The following is a 15,464-nucleotide window of genomic DNA, read 5'->3' as shown; positions in this document are numbered from 1 at the left end:
GTCAAAAAGCCCAATCCAATGTTCACTCAAGCTAGCACCAAAGTTAACCCTGCAGAGACAGCACAAGTCCCATCATTGGCAGTGGGTCTGCAGCAACAGATCTAATTTATAGATTACTTTTCCAAATTCAGCAACATTTTCAACACAATTACAGCAGTAGGAGGCCCAGCATCTAGGTCTTTGAAGATCTGTAGGCCAAYGGTAGTGCCCTAGTATCCATGAATGTCCACAGTTACCACCACTGCTGTGGAGCATGAATGCAGTTCTGCTGCATGTGGACAGCCTCTTTGCCAGCAGGTGGGTTTAGCTGTTCTGGGAAGCTGGGGTGGAGAAAACTCCTCTGATGCTGGACCAGCAAATTAAACAGTTCCCTTAGGAATGACGACAGCTTTCTTTATAACCTGGAAAAAAAAAACCCACCACTACAAGGAGCTTTTTTTCAAAAGATCTTCCATTAGTCAAAGAATCATCAAAATAGGCTAACAATCTAATAAAGCACAGATCTTCCCTTAAATGTCTAGGTGCAGTCCCACCAGACCAGTTTGCAGGGGAGCACAGGAAAGTGTCTGCTCTGTCAGTTTTTTCCTGTCCTTTCCTTCTCAGTTTTGTAAGACTGAGAAGGGTAAGAAGATTTCAGTTGGCTGGGAGTGTCACAGTAGTACCTCCCACCAGCAACAAAGTCAAAATTAATGTTAAATTACTGTTAATATTTAAAATAACCTATGCTATTTCATGCTTCACTGTTTGTGAAGAAATCAGGATAATCTCTCTGAAGATTTCCATTCAGCTTCCTTGCCAGGGTATCTGCCAGAAGACAACTGATACTTTGCAACACTTGATCTTGTTTAATACTGCAGCGCCTGGAACACAGTCTAGATACAAGGTTTCTTAGAAGATTTAAGAATCTCAGACTTCCTTCAAAAAAAAAAAAAAAAAAAAAAGTTTCTTGCTCTCATAGTTGCAAAAGTTGGCTACAAAATGTTAACTAACTGATACAACCCTGTTGTCCTGAGCCTGCAAGCAGTCTGAAACACAGCTCTGAGCGGCGTGACTGACCTCATTCATCATAGCCACAGATTTCTCCATCCAAAATACACTGTTCTGAGGAATCATTCCCAGCCTTATCCAGTAAAGGACTCTAATCCTAACAACCCTCCCCCACTAATCATCTGCTGGGAATGAAATCCACTCTCCCCCAGATTAGCTATTGGTTTCCCTAAAGCCAGGGAGTCATGAGCTGTCACGCCGCAGTCCCTGGCATGAATGTGACCCTGCATGGCATTTCTGAGCTCTCCCTTTCCTTGCCTTGGACTTCTGAGGGGGGAACATAGTTGGATTACTGTTTAAAATGACACAATTTGCAACAGAGAAAGGTGCCTTTCCCCTACCTTTTCCAGCAGAGGCTAGTACCAGAGCCAACCCACAGCCTGCTCTCCTCTCCATTCTGCAACTTTGCGCCAGCACTCCTCCTGCTCCTGCTCTGCAAAGGGTGATCCGACAGCTGTAAAACCCAGCCTCCTGCCTCCCCTCTCCCCGGCCAGCCCTGCTCCTGGCCCACACAGGGCTGCACCGAGGTTGCCGTGCAGAGGCTGGGCTGCCTCACACTGCAGAGGGCCAGCTCTCAGCCCACACTTCACAAGTCACAGGTCACTTGTGAGACGTTCTGACATTGCTTGCAGCCAAAGGAAATTAAAAAATAAAAACTGTGACTCATGGGGAGAGCAAAATACGATGCTGCCTGCAGCTCAGCTTCTCCACTCTTGATGTGCAACTGGGATCAGTTGGCACAAACAACTAGACATCTTCTCCCCTTCAGATCTCACCTCTTCTACAACCAGGTGTCTCCTCTGTGAGACTACAAAATTTTTCCCACTTGGTCAGCCTTGGCCACCAAGGTGGAACAGTGCAGGCACAGGCTGGACACTCCACAGAAGTGTCCAGAGACGGTTTGGCATAGGGACATATAGAGCATAAACTGCCCCATCCTTAATGTAGAGAAAAATACATACTTGATCCAGGCCACACAAACATCCTTGTAGTATAATTGCTCAGCAGCATCCCTAAAAAGGAAACCTACTCTGTATGCTGCATCTCCTCAGAGTGTGCCCTGAAGACAATCTCCCATCTCCACTCTGCTCCCCCTTTAGCATCCTAGGAAGGCAGCAGATGGTCAGCATCTTTCCCAGATATGGGAAACATATCCACAGACAGAGCTGAACAAAGGCCCCTGGCCACCTCTGCAGGCAGGACAGACCCCCCGCTCCCCTGCCTGCTGCAGCGCAGACACGTCCCCAGCCCTGGCAGGCTGTGCCAGCATCTGGCATGGGGCGACTGCTCTGCAGTAATTAGGTTGCGGTCAGAAACAAAATGATGGCCTTTGACTGGAGGCAGTGGGAGCCAGCTGGTAGATCTGTGCTAATGTACTTTTGCACACTGACCCTCTTTCCTGACCTGGCATTCGTGTGGCCCGAGCTCCCAGCTCTGGGTAGGTGAGACTTGTAGGAAGACCCCAGGGGAAGGCTGGGCAGGGAAGGGATTTTGTGTTTGGCAGCACAAAAATGGCAGAGGTCATAAGTTTTTCAGCTGACCAACATTTCCCATTTGGCTGCAGCATGGAGGGGAAGGAAAGAGGCTTTCACGGGTGGGGAGAAGCAGAAGAGCCTGGGGAAGTGCACAGCCACAAGCAATCACAGCTTATCACATCTTTCTGGTCCAGGCACCAGCATCCTGGAGCTGCCACCATTGCACAGGAGGGAACTGAGAAGCAGAGACATGCAGCTGTAAGCAGATATGAGCCCATGCTGCAACAACCCCTGTCCTTGTCGGCAACAGGAGTCTGGTGCAAGCCCTGCGCAGCTCCCTGCCTGCCAGGCTGCTGCTGCGATCCATGCCAGCACAGCTCCGAGCCCCAGGGCAGTGCTTCCTGCCTAACCTGCAGCACCCACTGCCTTGCTGGTCCCCAGTGACAGCACACTGCAAAGCAACACAGCGCCTTACATAACAGGGAGAACAAGCCCTGCAGGGCTACAGAGAGATCTCCTCTGATTCACATCCTTTTTCTCAAACCAGTGCATGACCTCAGGTGTCCAGAGAGGAAGCTGAAAGGCTCAGGGTATCACCACACTTTGTGGCAGTGTTAATCTAACTCTTCTTACACTGTACTGCAAATGTAAAGCCTCTTATTCAGCTATGCAGCACTGCCTGTGACATGCCTGGTGTCTCCACATCCCAGATGTCCCATGTGAAAAACCCCAACACATCAGCTCATCAGGGTTGAACAGCACCAGGCCACCAAAGGGTTAAAACCAGAGAGGCTACTGCAAAGGAGATGCAAGGTGAGACAGACCTCAGCCTTAACACATTGAAGGGTAAAAACCTCAGGGAGGCTTTTGCTGAAAATCTTAGTAGGATCAGCCTATGGGATCCACTTTCATCCAGGGGTCAAAGACCATGTATCAGCTAGCAAATGKGCCAAGCGCTCTGCCCAATACAGCAGCACAGTCAGATTAGCTACGAGAGATATCTGCTCTGTAACCCCAGACAGCCCACAGCTTTGCCTGTCTCTTTTCAATCTGCTCTTTTTCAGTAGGACGCAGGTAGCAGGCTGCTCCCAGGCTCCTGGCTTTCCCAGCCAGCTCTCTGCTCTGCAGCCTGGCTGGAGGCCCGGTTCTCACCTTCTGATTGCCCAACATACCAGCTGGCTCTTGTATGGGGCACAGATGAAACTTCATTCCTTGCAATTGCTGTTAAACAAGATTTAACARGGAAGCTCCACTCACACTTGTTTGGCTCCCTCTTCATAACCAGTGTGATTTTATTCCATGGAAATAAGCCTGCAGGGATCATTTCACTTACGCTGCTCAGCACTACCAACTCCAATAATACAATTCCTAATTTGCATCACTGAGAGATGCAAATTTACCCTAAAGAGCCTATGATCCACCCAAAAAATGGTCCCCTGAGCTAGAAAGAAGAGGAACAGGGGGAAGAAGATAATGGCTGGGACAATCTAGAATAAGAGGAAAAATTTTCACAGAAGAACTGTGAAGAAGAAACAGTGAACGGGGACAGGAATAATCTGAAAAGCCACCTTCCAGATTCTTCAAGGAAAGCTGAAAAACTAATTTTCAAGATTTCCCCTGACCTGGGTGTACCTCTAGCCACTGATTTTTGCTTCCGGACCCCTGCTGCATTCACAATGAAATGTTAACAAAAGCATCAAGAAGTGGCCTGTGGAGCTGGGAAGTTGGAGTGTCACAGCTCATCACAGGAAGGAGAAAAAAACACCCCAGAGCTCTGACAGCTCAGCTCTGCATGTCACATCAGTGTCCATTGAGGGAAGCAGGCACACTAGATGTCTCGGTACAAAAAACACTCTACAYAAAAAAGCAAGGTCTGTGGGAGGGGGAGGGAGCTCATGGGGCCAGTAGAAATATTTCTGAGTGGAATGAAAGGCTGAATTTCCAGCTACCTTGAAGATTAAACCTAAAAAGACCACACCTAGCTATACAGCTTCCCACTGGGGACTGAATCCCTTTTCCAACGCATTCTCTCCAGTGTTCGTGGTCAATGTACTATGTATGATATTTGTGTTGCTATTAACCCACTTCCGGGAGGTGGGGAAGCTTTCAGGTTTGGAGCAGCAGACTGAGGGGAATGCTTACATCTGAATGGTGTCACTGAATTTTTGTGACCCAAGCCTGACTTTGAGACACTGAAATGATGAGTGCCTTCAGAGTCCCTCTTTTGCACATAACAACTGCAAGTGGGTGCATCCAAAACCCAGGTATGCTTGGCCCATGATGGACCTGATGAGGGAATAAGGGGGAAAAAGTGGGGACTATTCCTCACCACTTGCAGGCTGGGGACAAAATAGTTACAGAACCAACACAGTATATCTCAGCCTGCCTGCAACACCTAGCCTGACTTGATGCTATCACAACCGCAGTAGAAGGGGAGCTGTTGTCTCCTTTGAACTTCAGGCATTAATCACATAACAGTTCACCATGAGAACTGGGACAAGCTGAATGTTTCAGAACTGTTCCCAGGGCCTGGGTAATTCAGAGAGTTGCTAGTAGATTTGGGGGACTTTCATCTTTAAATTGCTAATTCCTGTGCAGCCCCAGTGGAGAGACTGACTAATAGCTGATGGCCAACTTACATAGTACAAAGACGGTCCACTTCATGTATGATAAACAACTACAGCATGTCCCCAAAAAGCATCAAGCTTCAAAAACGTAACAGATATGCTGAGTAAAACAAAGTTATGCAGAGTTATAAATAACTATTGTTAAAAACGCTTTGTAAAGCAAACATTAAACCCTTCTCCACAAATGAGGTTTTAGATGTTCATGGAAGCAGTCCAATATTTAGTCATGGTAAACTTCTTTGCACCTCCCTCTGACTCAGAGTGGTGGCAATGATACTGATATAGCTCTTTCTGAGCTTTGCTATCAAGGTAATGTCTTCTAGAAGTGCCTCCTGAAATCCTCAAGAGGGCAGAGAGAAAAGACATCCCAGGCACTCAGTCTACCTCTTCATCTGCAGTTGTCACCACCAGCTGCACCTGCTTTTCCACGGCAAAAAAAATCTGGAATTTCTCACTTCTCAGAAAATGTTGGATGGGCTCTGTCCTTCCCTTAATCCCCCACTACAGTGTAACAGACATTTGCCACACTGAACAGGTGACCTGYTTGATCCACCTCAACATCCTGGCAGTACCCAACTCTGGCTGGTTTGGACACAGGGCGTGGAGCACACCTACTACCTATGTTAGAGGCCTCTAAATAGTCTTCATTTTTTCCTGACCCTGGCTGGCATTCAGCTCATTCCTTGAAGCCTGAGGACTCTTTCCATCCTAATCTGTGCAACTGCTGATGCTACTCCTATTCAGAGAAATGTCTAATTCATACAAATGTTGTTCACAAAGGGCTGCAAAAGGCCTTGTGCACTGGAGGAGAAGCTGTTACCAAATAAGGAGTCACAGCAAAGCTCACCCTCCCTTGCCCACTGGAGCCCAATCTGTCACTGGTTTGCTACCCTGATGCCATTATCTGCCATGCCATATCTACCTCTCCATAAATCCCTCCTTCCCATCCTTTATATCTATTCTTTTTCCTCAGGATATCCCCAAACCCCAGACAGATACAAAGACTGATCTAAGCCATTTGTTTTGAGAAAGAAAATCTGTTCTCACCAACCCCTCTCCTAACAACTTATACACTCTCTTCAGTCCCTTCCCGTCTCAGTGTCTCTTCAACTGACTGATTATTATTAATGATGCACAATACTAGAGCCAGACTTGGTGCCTACAGACTCCCTCCATATCCAGACCCACCACCTCACACAGGTGACCAAAGGAGAAAACAAGACACTCTCTTGCTCCTTTCTTTGCAGAATTTCTGGAAGTTGTTCAAATGCCCTCTGCCCAACTCAGCAGCAACCCTTTGTGATTTAAAACACTCAGAGGATTTTCTCATCATATCTAGTGCCTCAGGAACTCTGTCTGCATGCAGCTTTTGTGGGGGTAAAGGACATGGTTAAGGGACTGCATCCCCATTTGAGCCCTCAGAAGATCTACACAGTTAAATCCAAGTTGTGTCAGCAGCACAGCTAAACCAGAGGTACTAATTAAGCCATCTCCTCCAAAATGCTTTTGAAACCTTCACAGACACAGGGGAGCAAGGGTAGGACAGAGCTAAACAGAGAGTAAAAATGGGAGGAGGGACTAAGGAAAGGTGAGAGCTGCGAGAATTTAAGGAGTTGCATTCTGCTGTTCCCTGAATGGAGCACCAAACTTGTCTGGGCTTATGTTACACTGTGAGGCAAGTGAGGAAAGAAGAGAAGACAGGTAATGCCAGCCTGTCCTCACATGCACCCACCCTCTACAGAGTACTGCTGGCACTGCTGACAAACTCCCTTGGCTTTGCTCAGTTGCAGACTCACGCATGAGTACGTCATACATGGATGGAGAAGAACCCACAGGGAGGCACTGAAAGGGGACACATCCTACCAAGCCCTATGCGATGTATCAGCATCACCTCTGCGTGGGGAGTCACTGACAGCTCCACAAACACCCAAGGTGAAGGGCAATGCAGTGCCTCCCAAAGTCCTTTTCATTAATGACTGGGAAGGAGCGTGTTGTGAATGAACAAATCCCCGCCCTGTCGTGGGGTAGAGCCACAGCCCTGAGATCTTGTGGGTTTGTAAGGGAACTGAATATCAAGACAGTGCATGTGACAGCAGTGGAGGGCTTGTCTTATCTGATAATTTCACTCTCTTCCTCCATCTAGGGAAAGAGCATACTTCTCTCCTTACACCTATTACCCATCATCAAACAAAGCATGGTAGGAATACAATGTCCCCTCAGACATACCAGAAAGTTTCCTAATAGGCCAAATGACCTTCTGAAAATAGGATCAAGATGTCTGCCCCAACCAGTAGTAGCTTTCAAAATATTCTCCTGGTAGGTAAAGGGATAATCATGAGAGTGTTACAGACTTCACGGTATGTCAATAAGTATACAGAACCTGACAGATATTACTGAAGTCCTTCCTCCAGTAGCCAGAGGGATGACAAAGACAACTCAAATGCAACAGGAGGAGGAATGCACAGGGGTCATTTGCAGCAGCCAGTTAAGGCTGAATTCAGGGATGTCAGGGGCAGAGGGACAGCAGAGTGCATATTATCCAGTATGATAAACGGTCCCATCTCATAGTCTGGGTGTGTGTGATGTGAGTAGTCCTTAGGCCAGCAGGTGTGTGCTCAACAACCAGTGCACCCTGCCAGATGCAGGAAAGCAAATGTTCTGGTGAGCATCACAAGGCAAGAAGAGTGGACAAGGAGGACTTACAATGGCACAAAGCTGTGAGGAAGGGGTGAGAGCAGACACAGAAGGTGAAGCTTCAGACTCATCAAACATGAGAAGTTTTGTTGGCAACCATGCTAATTGTAGAGATAGATGAGACCCGCTTTTAACTAGCTAGGAAAGGAGGAAAAAAAAAGAGTTGGAAAGAAAGATCTGCTGCAGTGCCTGGCCCGGCCCAGGCTGGCAGGGTCTGGAGAAGATGGCAGAGATTCTGCAGTTAGTCACTGACCAGCTGTCCTGAGACCAGATCCATCCCCACACTCTGCCCAGCACCAGTAAGGCCTCAGCTGGAGTACAGGGTTGAGTTCAGAGTGTTGCACCTCAAGAGAGATGTGGACCAAATGGAGGAAGTCCACAGAAGAGCAAAGAAAACAACTGGAGAGCAAGGAGGGCTGGTTAATTTGAGGAAAGATTAAAGGAGCTGGGATTACCCTACAAAAGAAGAGAATAAGGATGGGGAGGTGCAACCTTCAAGCACAGTGTTCAAGGATATAAAAGCTTATCCAGGGGAAAAAATATATATATATCAATGGATCTYCCATGTCCCTGATGGACAGAACAAATAATAAGAGGCTTGAGTTGGAGCAGAGCCAACTTAGCTTAAAAATTAGGAACATCTTTCTAAGGGGTTAGGATAGTGAAGTCCTGCAAGTGACTGCCTAGGGATATTGTAGATGTGCACCAGAGATCTTTAAAAACAGGCTGAATAAGCATCAGTCAGAAATGACACAGGTACAGGGGCCCCGTCTTAGGCTGGGAAGATGTATTGTCCACGTTCCTATTTTTTCCATGGTGCATCTTTTAGATGGCCATGCTACTCTCAGCTAACCAAGCAAAAGGCAGTGTGAGTAGCTTGGGAAAGTGGAACACATTCCCCTCTTCTCAGAGGGGTCATCCCTCAAGCTTCGTAGACTGTCGGCTGCCCTTGTAACACTCCACATACTGAGCTTTTCCTCCATGGGGAATTTGCCAAGAGCACTCTCCTTGCCTGTCTTTCCTGTAAGACAGGACACTGCACTTATTGCCATTGGTGGGAGGCAGGTTGGTGCCAGGGAAATGAACAATCTCTTCCAAGTGAAGGCAGGCAATAATGCTGACTGATGGTAAAGTACAACAGCAGAGTAGTGGCATTCTCCTCTATAAATACCAAGGCCAACAGAAGATGAGCAGCAAGGCTAATTTGGGAGCTGGCTAGGTGTGAGAAGAAAAAGCCCTTTGCTTACCAGGCTTTACCTCAACACACTAGAACGTTATGCTGTGTGCGCTGCGGTAGAGATGTTTTCAGTCTTCCCCCTGACAAGACATTTGGCCCAAGTGCTCAGGTGAAACAGGCTATGAATTAAGGATGTGAGAACTGATTTCACAGGGCTGAGATCCCTGCCCATTTCTGTAGCATCATCAGTTTTAGAGCATCGTTAAAAATCCGACAAAAAAAAAAAAAAAAATTGCCCCCTATTCCTTTTCATTTCCTCCTGCCAAGAAACTGCCAGATTCTGGCCAGGAACACAGTCAGCATGCTGAAATCTAATGTGAAAAGATCTTCTTGCTTCTAGCTGAATTGCTGTAAAAAGTATCCAAATTTCACATGAAAGACAGGAAGGTCCCTTCCAGGTTTGGGACTGCATACAGGCTTTGTAGTCCAGCATTCCCATTTATCTATGGGAAGAAAGAAGAGATGAGCACTGAGAAGGGACACAGACCTCTGTGTGGGTATCTCCTGTCTGAGGATGCGGGGTCAGACTGCAAAGATGCTTTGTTATGGAAGCAGAGCCACGTTCTGAAGATTCCTTAACGTGATTCCTTAAGATGATAACTAAGGGGAATCTAAGGCAGAAGGATGAGATACTAGCTACAGCAATACCATTCATGCCACAAATTATAAAAGCTGGCGTAACTTGAACCTAGCAGTTGGGTGGACCATCTTGGCTCAGGCAGACCTTAGATTTTTTTTAAATCTGTATGTCTGTACTTACAGAGAGAGCAGAATATCATGACTAGAGGGGTCCAGAAACAGCATGCAGCTGTTCTGCCACAGCGGTTTCTAAAACTAAGAAGTTACCTTTAAGGGCAATCAATCATGCAGGGCTTCCTCAGGACAAGGATGGGTTGTAAATACAACATCTAAAGCCAGCCCTGTTCATCTAATTACAATTTCTGTGAGGGCTTGGTCCTGTCCCACGCTGAATACAGGCAGGGGCTTTCTAGCTTAAGTGAGCTCTCTAGCTTAGAGTGTCCCTCTGCTAGAATAATATTTTACTCCACTGCTCACTTGAATGACACTGGAGGAAGAAGTGCCTGTCACTGCAAGAGGGACCACAGTCACTTCAATCACTGCTCTGAGCTAGGATTTGCTCTCCCTTTAAAAGAGTAGGGAGAGCTCACAGAAGTGGAGAACTGAAAATTCTTATCTAACTTGCTGGATTTGCACAGAAAAAAAATGACATTCTTTCAAAAATCCAAGGAAAGGTTCTCTTATAGGCAGACCTCTGTATCTGTCTGACCTGGACTACATGCTAGAGATTTTATGATTTACCAGCAACTGAGAAGAACACTCTAATCCTACCCTAACAGCAGGATGTTGCTAGCTGTAAGGATCCCTGGACTTCAACTTGTTGACACAGCCTGATGTGCCGTGGGAAAAATAAAAGAGGAGAAACATTGCCATACTTCCCAACTTAGAGGAATCCAGGTGACACATACCCCACATTACATTCTCACCAAGGAGCCTGAGAAAGCATCTCTGAAAAAAGTCAGAGGGAAATGTAGTTATGTATGTGTGCAGTAAAGTTAAGAAGTGCAAATGTTACATTTCAACCTTGCATTTAAACATGACAAAGTGGGATGATATGTATTAAAATCCCCAGCAGATGTATTGCCTAATAGCTTTTGTTGGAAAAGGTATTCATAAGTATTCCAAATACTATTTACAACATTTTGGTGGGTATTAAATACTTATTTACTATGAAATCATACGATGTGCTCTCTCTGAAGGCAGCTGGGAAGGACTGTTAACACCTACATTCAGAGGTTACATCCATACGAAGGCCCTTAGATGTGACTGTAATAATGCTTTTTGAAAAGGTGGAGTCCTGGCCTTTGCTCCAGCTGTCGCACAGGAGGAAAGGCAGTTGTAGTGTTACATTTTGCGCAGTGGCCCCTTTCCCTTTGCACTCCAGCTGCCCTGGTTGCACTCAGCAGCCAGACTTCAGACTGCTGTCAAAGCCATAGCACATGGCCTTGCAAGGCTCGTGACTGCTGAGGCCCATGCTTTGGAAAGGCCTTTCCCAGCCCTGATGGTCCTCTTATCGTATTGCAAGAAGTGTGTGTCAGAGCACTGGTGTGGTTGAGTTAGGGCAGGATGTTCATGGAGACAAATAAAAAGGCATCCTCTACCAGTGCTGGCAATGCCATGCTGCCTGCCAGGCTCCCGGGCACCATAAAGAGGTGGGCATCTTCCCACCTCGGGAGCTGTCATGCAGGTGGAGAAAGGGCTAGAAGGGACTCCAAGAGGTCATCTGGTCCATCCCCTTCCTCCAGGCAAAGTGAATTTTACCTATGTCACTCCTGACTGACAGTTATCTAATCTATTTTTTAAATCCTCCACTGACAGAGATTCCACAAGCCCCTCAGGCTATCTGTTCTGGAGTTTAAATATCACAATCTGAAACAGGACAAGAACAGGGATTTCAGCACTATCACAGCACTGCTATCACCTATAATTAAATGCTGCAGCGTGCTGCCCCAGCTGCAGCTGCACTGTAGGGCTCTGAGGCCCAGCTCTGCTAGGCTTCATGAAAAGGCATTATACGCAAGTCTCATGGATTTCTTGTTATGCATGCTGCTTTTGAGAAACACAAAGAAGGAATTTGTAACAGGAAAAAATTAGTAAGCCTAAAAAGCAAAGATAGKTTGGGCTTTGGGGCTGGAGATGGAAAAAGAAAAAAAAGGCCTAAATTAAGTAGCTAGCTGGAAACACCCTGGAAGCCAGACATTCAAGCATCTCATTGGTGCCACTTAGAACATTTCAGGGTAAGTTTTTCTTCTGTCAAATTTACATTGCTCCCAGATTGCTGAAGATCTGCAAAGACACACTGACCCTAGCCCTGGAGAAGCATATGACCCGTCTTACTCAGCTGCACCAAGGATGTAAGCCCAGCTGGACGAGGGACGAGGCTGGATCCCCTGCTCTGCGGCAAGAGCAACAAGGCGGGGGCAGACCTGAACCCTACACACACCCTGCAAATGCAGGAGTGTTCCCCCGAGCATGCAGTTGGAAAGCTCTGGAGAAAGTGGGTAATATATGGAGGCAAAGCCTGCACGGGAAGTTTACACATAGCATGAAGTGGCAGGTGGAGTGAGCATGGCAAAGGTAGAAGTTTGTGCAACCCACCCACCCTCAGGCCGCTCAAGATTCACTGCCACAGCAGAATAGAGCCTTTAAAGCTCTTTTGCGGTAGTAACAAGCAATTCAAATCTATCCTCACCTGCCAGAGGCAATGACACTCAGTGCTCTGCTCATTGGTGCTGYGCCCACCTTCTGCTTCAGATTTACTGCTACTTTTGACAGTCAATAAAAACCTGGAATGCACTAGACAGGAAATCCTTCCCAACCCTCTGGTTGGAGAAATCTTGGAAGATTTATTACAGCAATAAAAACAAAAAAGAGATGGAAAGATCTGGGGGAGTCTCCTAGCCAGGCAGTGCTTCAATAAAGCCCAAGCAGGCTCTTTGGGGAATGCTGTTCTCCGGGACAGACCACACCAAATGCAAGTGAGCAATTCATATCCTGGAATGGGTAATGTCAACCCACTCTCACATAACACAGCTGTGGGGGGTGTGGAGGAAAGCAGAGACAACTCAAACAGGAGGGAGTATATGACTTTGGATTTCTTTAAAACCCTTCAGTGGAAGAGCAACCAGATGGGGAAGGGAGATGCTTGAACCAGGGAGCTGATACACACTGTGCCAGAGCACTTCTGCTGTCCTACTCCTGCCACTGCACCTGAGGCCTGAGCCACAGCAATAGCCATTGCTCCAGTCCCAAAACTTTGCCCACTCCTGCCAACACACCTTCCCAATGACACAGGTCTCCCTGCCATTCCAGGCAGGGGAATTGCCCAGTGACACCATATCCCTGTGCTGCTGCAGACAGAGGAAATTCCTCTGTGGTGGCCTTTATTCATCTCTGCTCCTACATGAAATGAGGGACAGTCAATAAAACTAAAACACCAATCTCTCCTTCCCAGGATCTGGGGTCCCTTACTGAGAGGCTCAGGTAGACAGAATGGCAAGACAAGGTCTCCCTAGCTTGAGGAAGGCACCATCTAAGGGCTGCAGGTTTCCTCCCTTCACAGACCTTGCATGTCCATGTGCGCAGCACTGATGCTCCCACATCAGGATTTAAGAACAGGCAGACCAGCTCCTGCACTCTCTGGCGCTGCTTCCAGCCAGCAGTCATTGATCATTCCCAAACTCACCAGGGGCACTAAAATTCACCAGGAAATACATTCCCCACTCCAGATCCCCACCTCCCTCAGCACTCAGCAGATTGGTTCCTTGCGGTAACAGTGACACCCACCAATATTCTCCCTGGACAGACGGGATGTGCTCTGCAATGCCACTGTAAGGGCTATGCTTTTATTTCTAAGGAGGAAGGAGAGCCATATTTTACAGCCTAAGAAAGAAAGAAAGAGAAGGAAAAAGGGAGGGTTTTGTGGCATGGAAAAGTCCTTAGAGCCTGGAGGCCTATGTCCTGTTCTCCCCTCTGCAGAGCTTCATGGTTCAACTTTGCGAAACTGCAATCTTGCCTTAGCTTCATTTGTGAAATGGTGCATTAGATCTATAAGGGATGCTGAAAAGGTGCCACTGAAGAAGAAAGTTGCTGTTGTTATGAAGACTGTAAGATACACACACACACCTGTCCCTCTATAGCTAGTTGAAGACACTGCAGACTCAGAGAAGCCAACAGGGCAACACTGATTCGCGCAAGCCCAGCTTCTGGCCTGTGTGCCCCATGTGCACCTCTCTGCTCTCTCACAACCTGCCTTACCCAGTTTCTTTTCCCAGAGCCATCTCCAAGGGTGAGCAACATCCCCAAAGTTGCTGATACTCCCCCAAGCCCTTGTACAATCCAAGGAGGGTCCACTCAGTATTTTTGACAGACCTGGGCAGAAGTGGCAGCAGCACTGGAAACTCGGTGAATGCGCTCTTCCCTCTGCACCGGGCCAATGTCTCTGTAAGAAGCCAGAAGGCACTGTGGTGCTGGGGATGATGTTCTTTAGCAAGACATCAAAAAAGGCCTCTGTGTCAAATGGAAATTAAAAACCAAAGCAAGCCACAGTGAAACTATGCACAGCACTCTTCCAGAGGTAGGCTAACACAGGGGTCATAGACAAATTCCACTGTGACCAGCAATCTTTGGGCTTTCTAAATTCCCTTGCAAATGCTTTTTTTTTTTTTTCTTTTTAAGAAAAAAGAGTGGTTTTCATTTGCTGCCTAAATTTGTGTGTGCTGTGTTCATGCTGCAGCACTTTTGTTGCAAACCCCTTGGCTCTGCCATGATCTGGTGCTCTCCCCACTGGTCCAAGGTGTCTACGGGGCTCTTGTCCCAGCGTTCAAGCATTAACTCCATAAGGATCCCTGCCTTGCTGGCTGCGCACCCAGGCTGGGTAGCCTCGTGGAGGGGCATCGCACTGGGCACTGGGATACTGTACAAGTGCCCCAGTACTTTCACTCCTAAGGATTATCACACCCACAGAAACAGAATTATCTCATGTTAGCCAGTTACTCTAAAATCACTTTTAACTCAAGCCTGGATTCCTCAGTCAGACAACATGCAAATCTCAGTAAAAACCCATTCTGTATCCCAAATTTTGCCACAGATACAGATGTGTATTCGCAACTGCATTTTCTGCCAACACAGAAGCAAGATTTATGTATGCATGTAACTGACTAGTACCTCCTGACTGACTCTAGATATAAGGGGTCTAAGCAACTATCCTGGGTTTGTGGTGACTAGCCCCCAGTCCCATCTCAAAAAGACACAACAGCAGTTTCACTTCAGCTGCATTTTGACAGGACAGGAGTGAACATACGGTACTTTGGGAAGAACAGCAGTAAAATACAGCAACCCCTTCTGACACTGATTTAGTTGGCATTGTTGACTAAACAAAAGCAATGCCCCAAAATCAGGCCGTGGTAGAGAATAAATAGAGAAAAAAAGTGATTTTCAGTCCTCATTTTCAATAAGTAAACACATCTGTGCTTGAAGCTTACAAATACTGTCTTGTGCTCTTAAATAATTGGTTAATTCTTTCCCTTGCGCAAAGCTCTTCGGTTCACCTTTAAAAGAAAGAGATGGATGATTTAGAATCCAGCATCCCAAAAGCAAATCTCTGCTCCCCATGCAAGAGACAATAATTCAGCAAGGCTATGCTGCCATCAGTCATGCTTCTCATCTTCTCAATGCACCTTTCCTGTCACTCCCTGGCAGGGGGAAATGAATGGCAAATGCTCCCCGGTATGTCAGTTTGGGGGGTGGGGAGGGGAAAGATAGGAGAGAGGTGACCTTGCAAATACTGCCAGTAAGATGCATGTG

The 15,464-nt window shown here is 47.0% G+C and overlaps 1 protein-coding gene across 11 annotated transcripts in view; it reads right to left on the bottom strand.

Annotated features, from left to right (window-relative positions):
* Positions 1–15,464, bottom strand: part of SLC8A3 (solute carrier family 8 member A3) — a 113,467-nt gene that overhangs the window by 66,483 nt on the left and 31,520 nt on the right. The window lies entirely within an intron of this gene.

This window comes from Apteryx rowi, unplaced genomic scaffold (genome assembly GCF_003343035.1).
Source record: "Apteryx rowi isolate R43461 unplaced genomic scaffold, aptRow1 scaffold_173, whole genome shotgun sequence".
NCBI lineage: Eukaryota > Metazoa > Chordata > Aves > Apterygiformes > Apterygidae > Apteryx > Apteryx rowi.
This window is presented reverse-complemented; position numbering and strand designations above follow the sequence as displayed.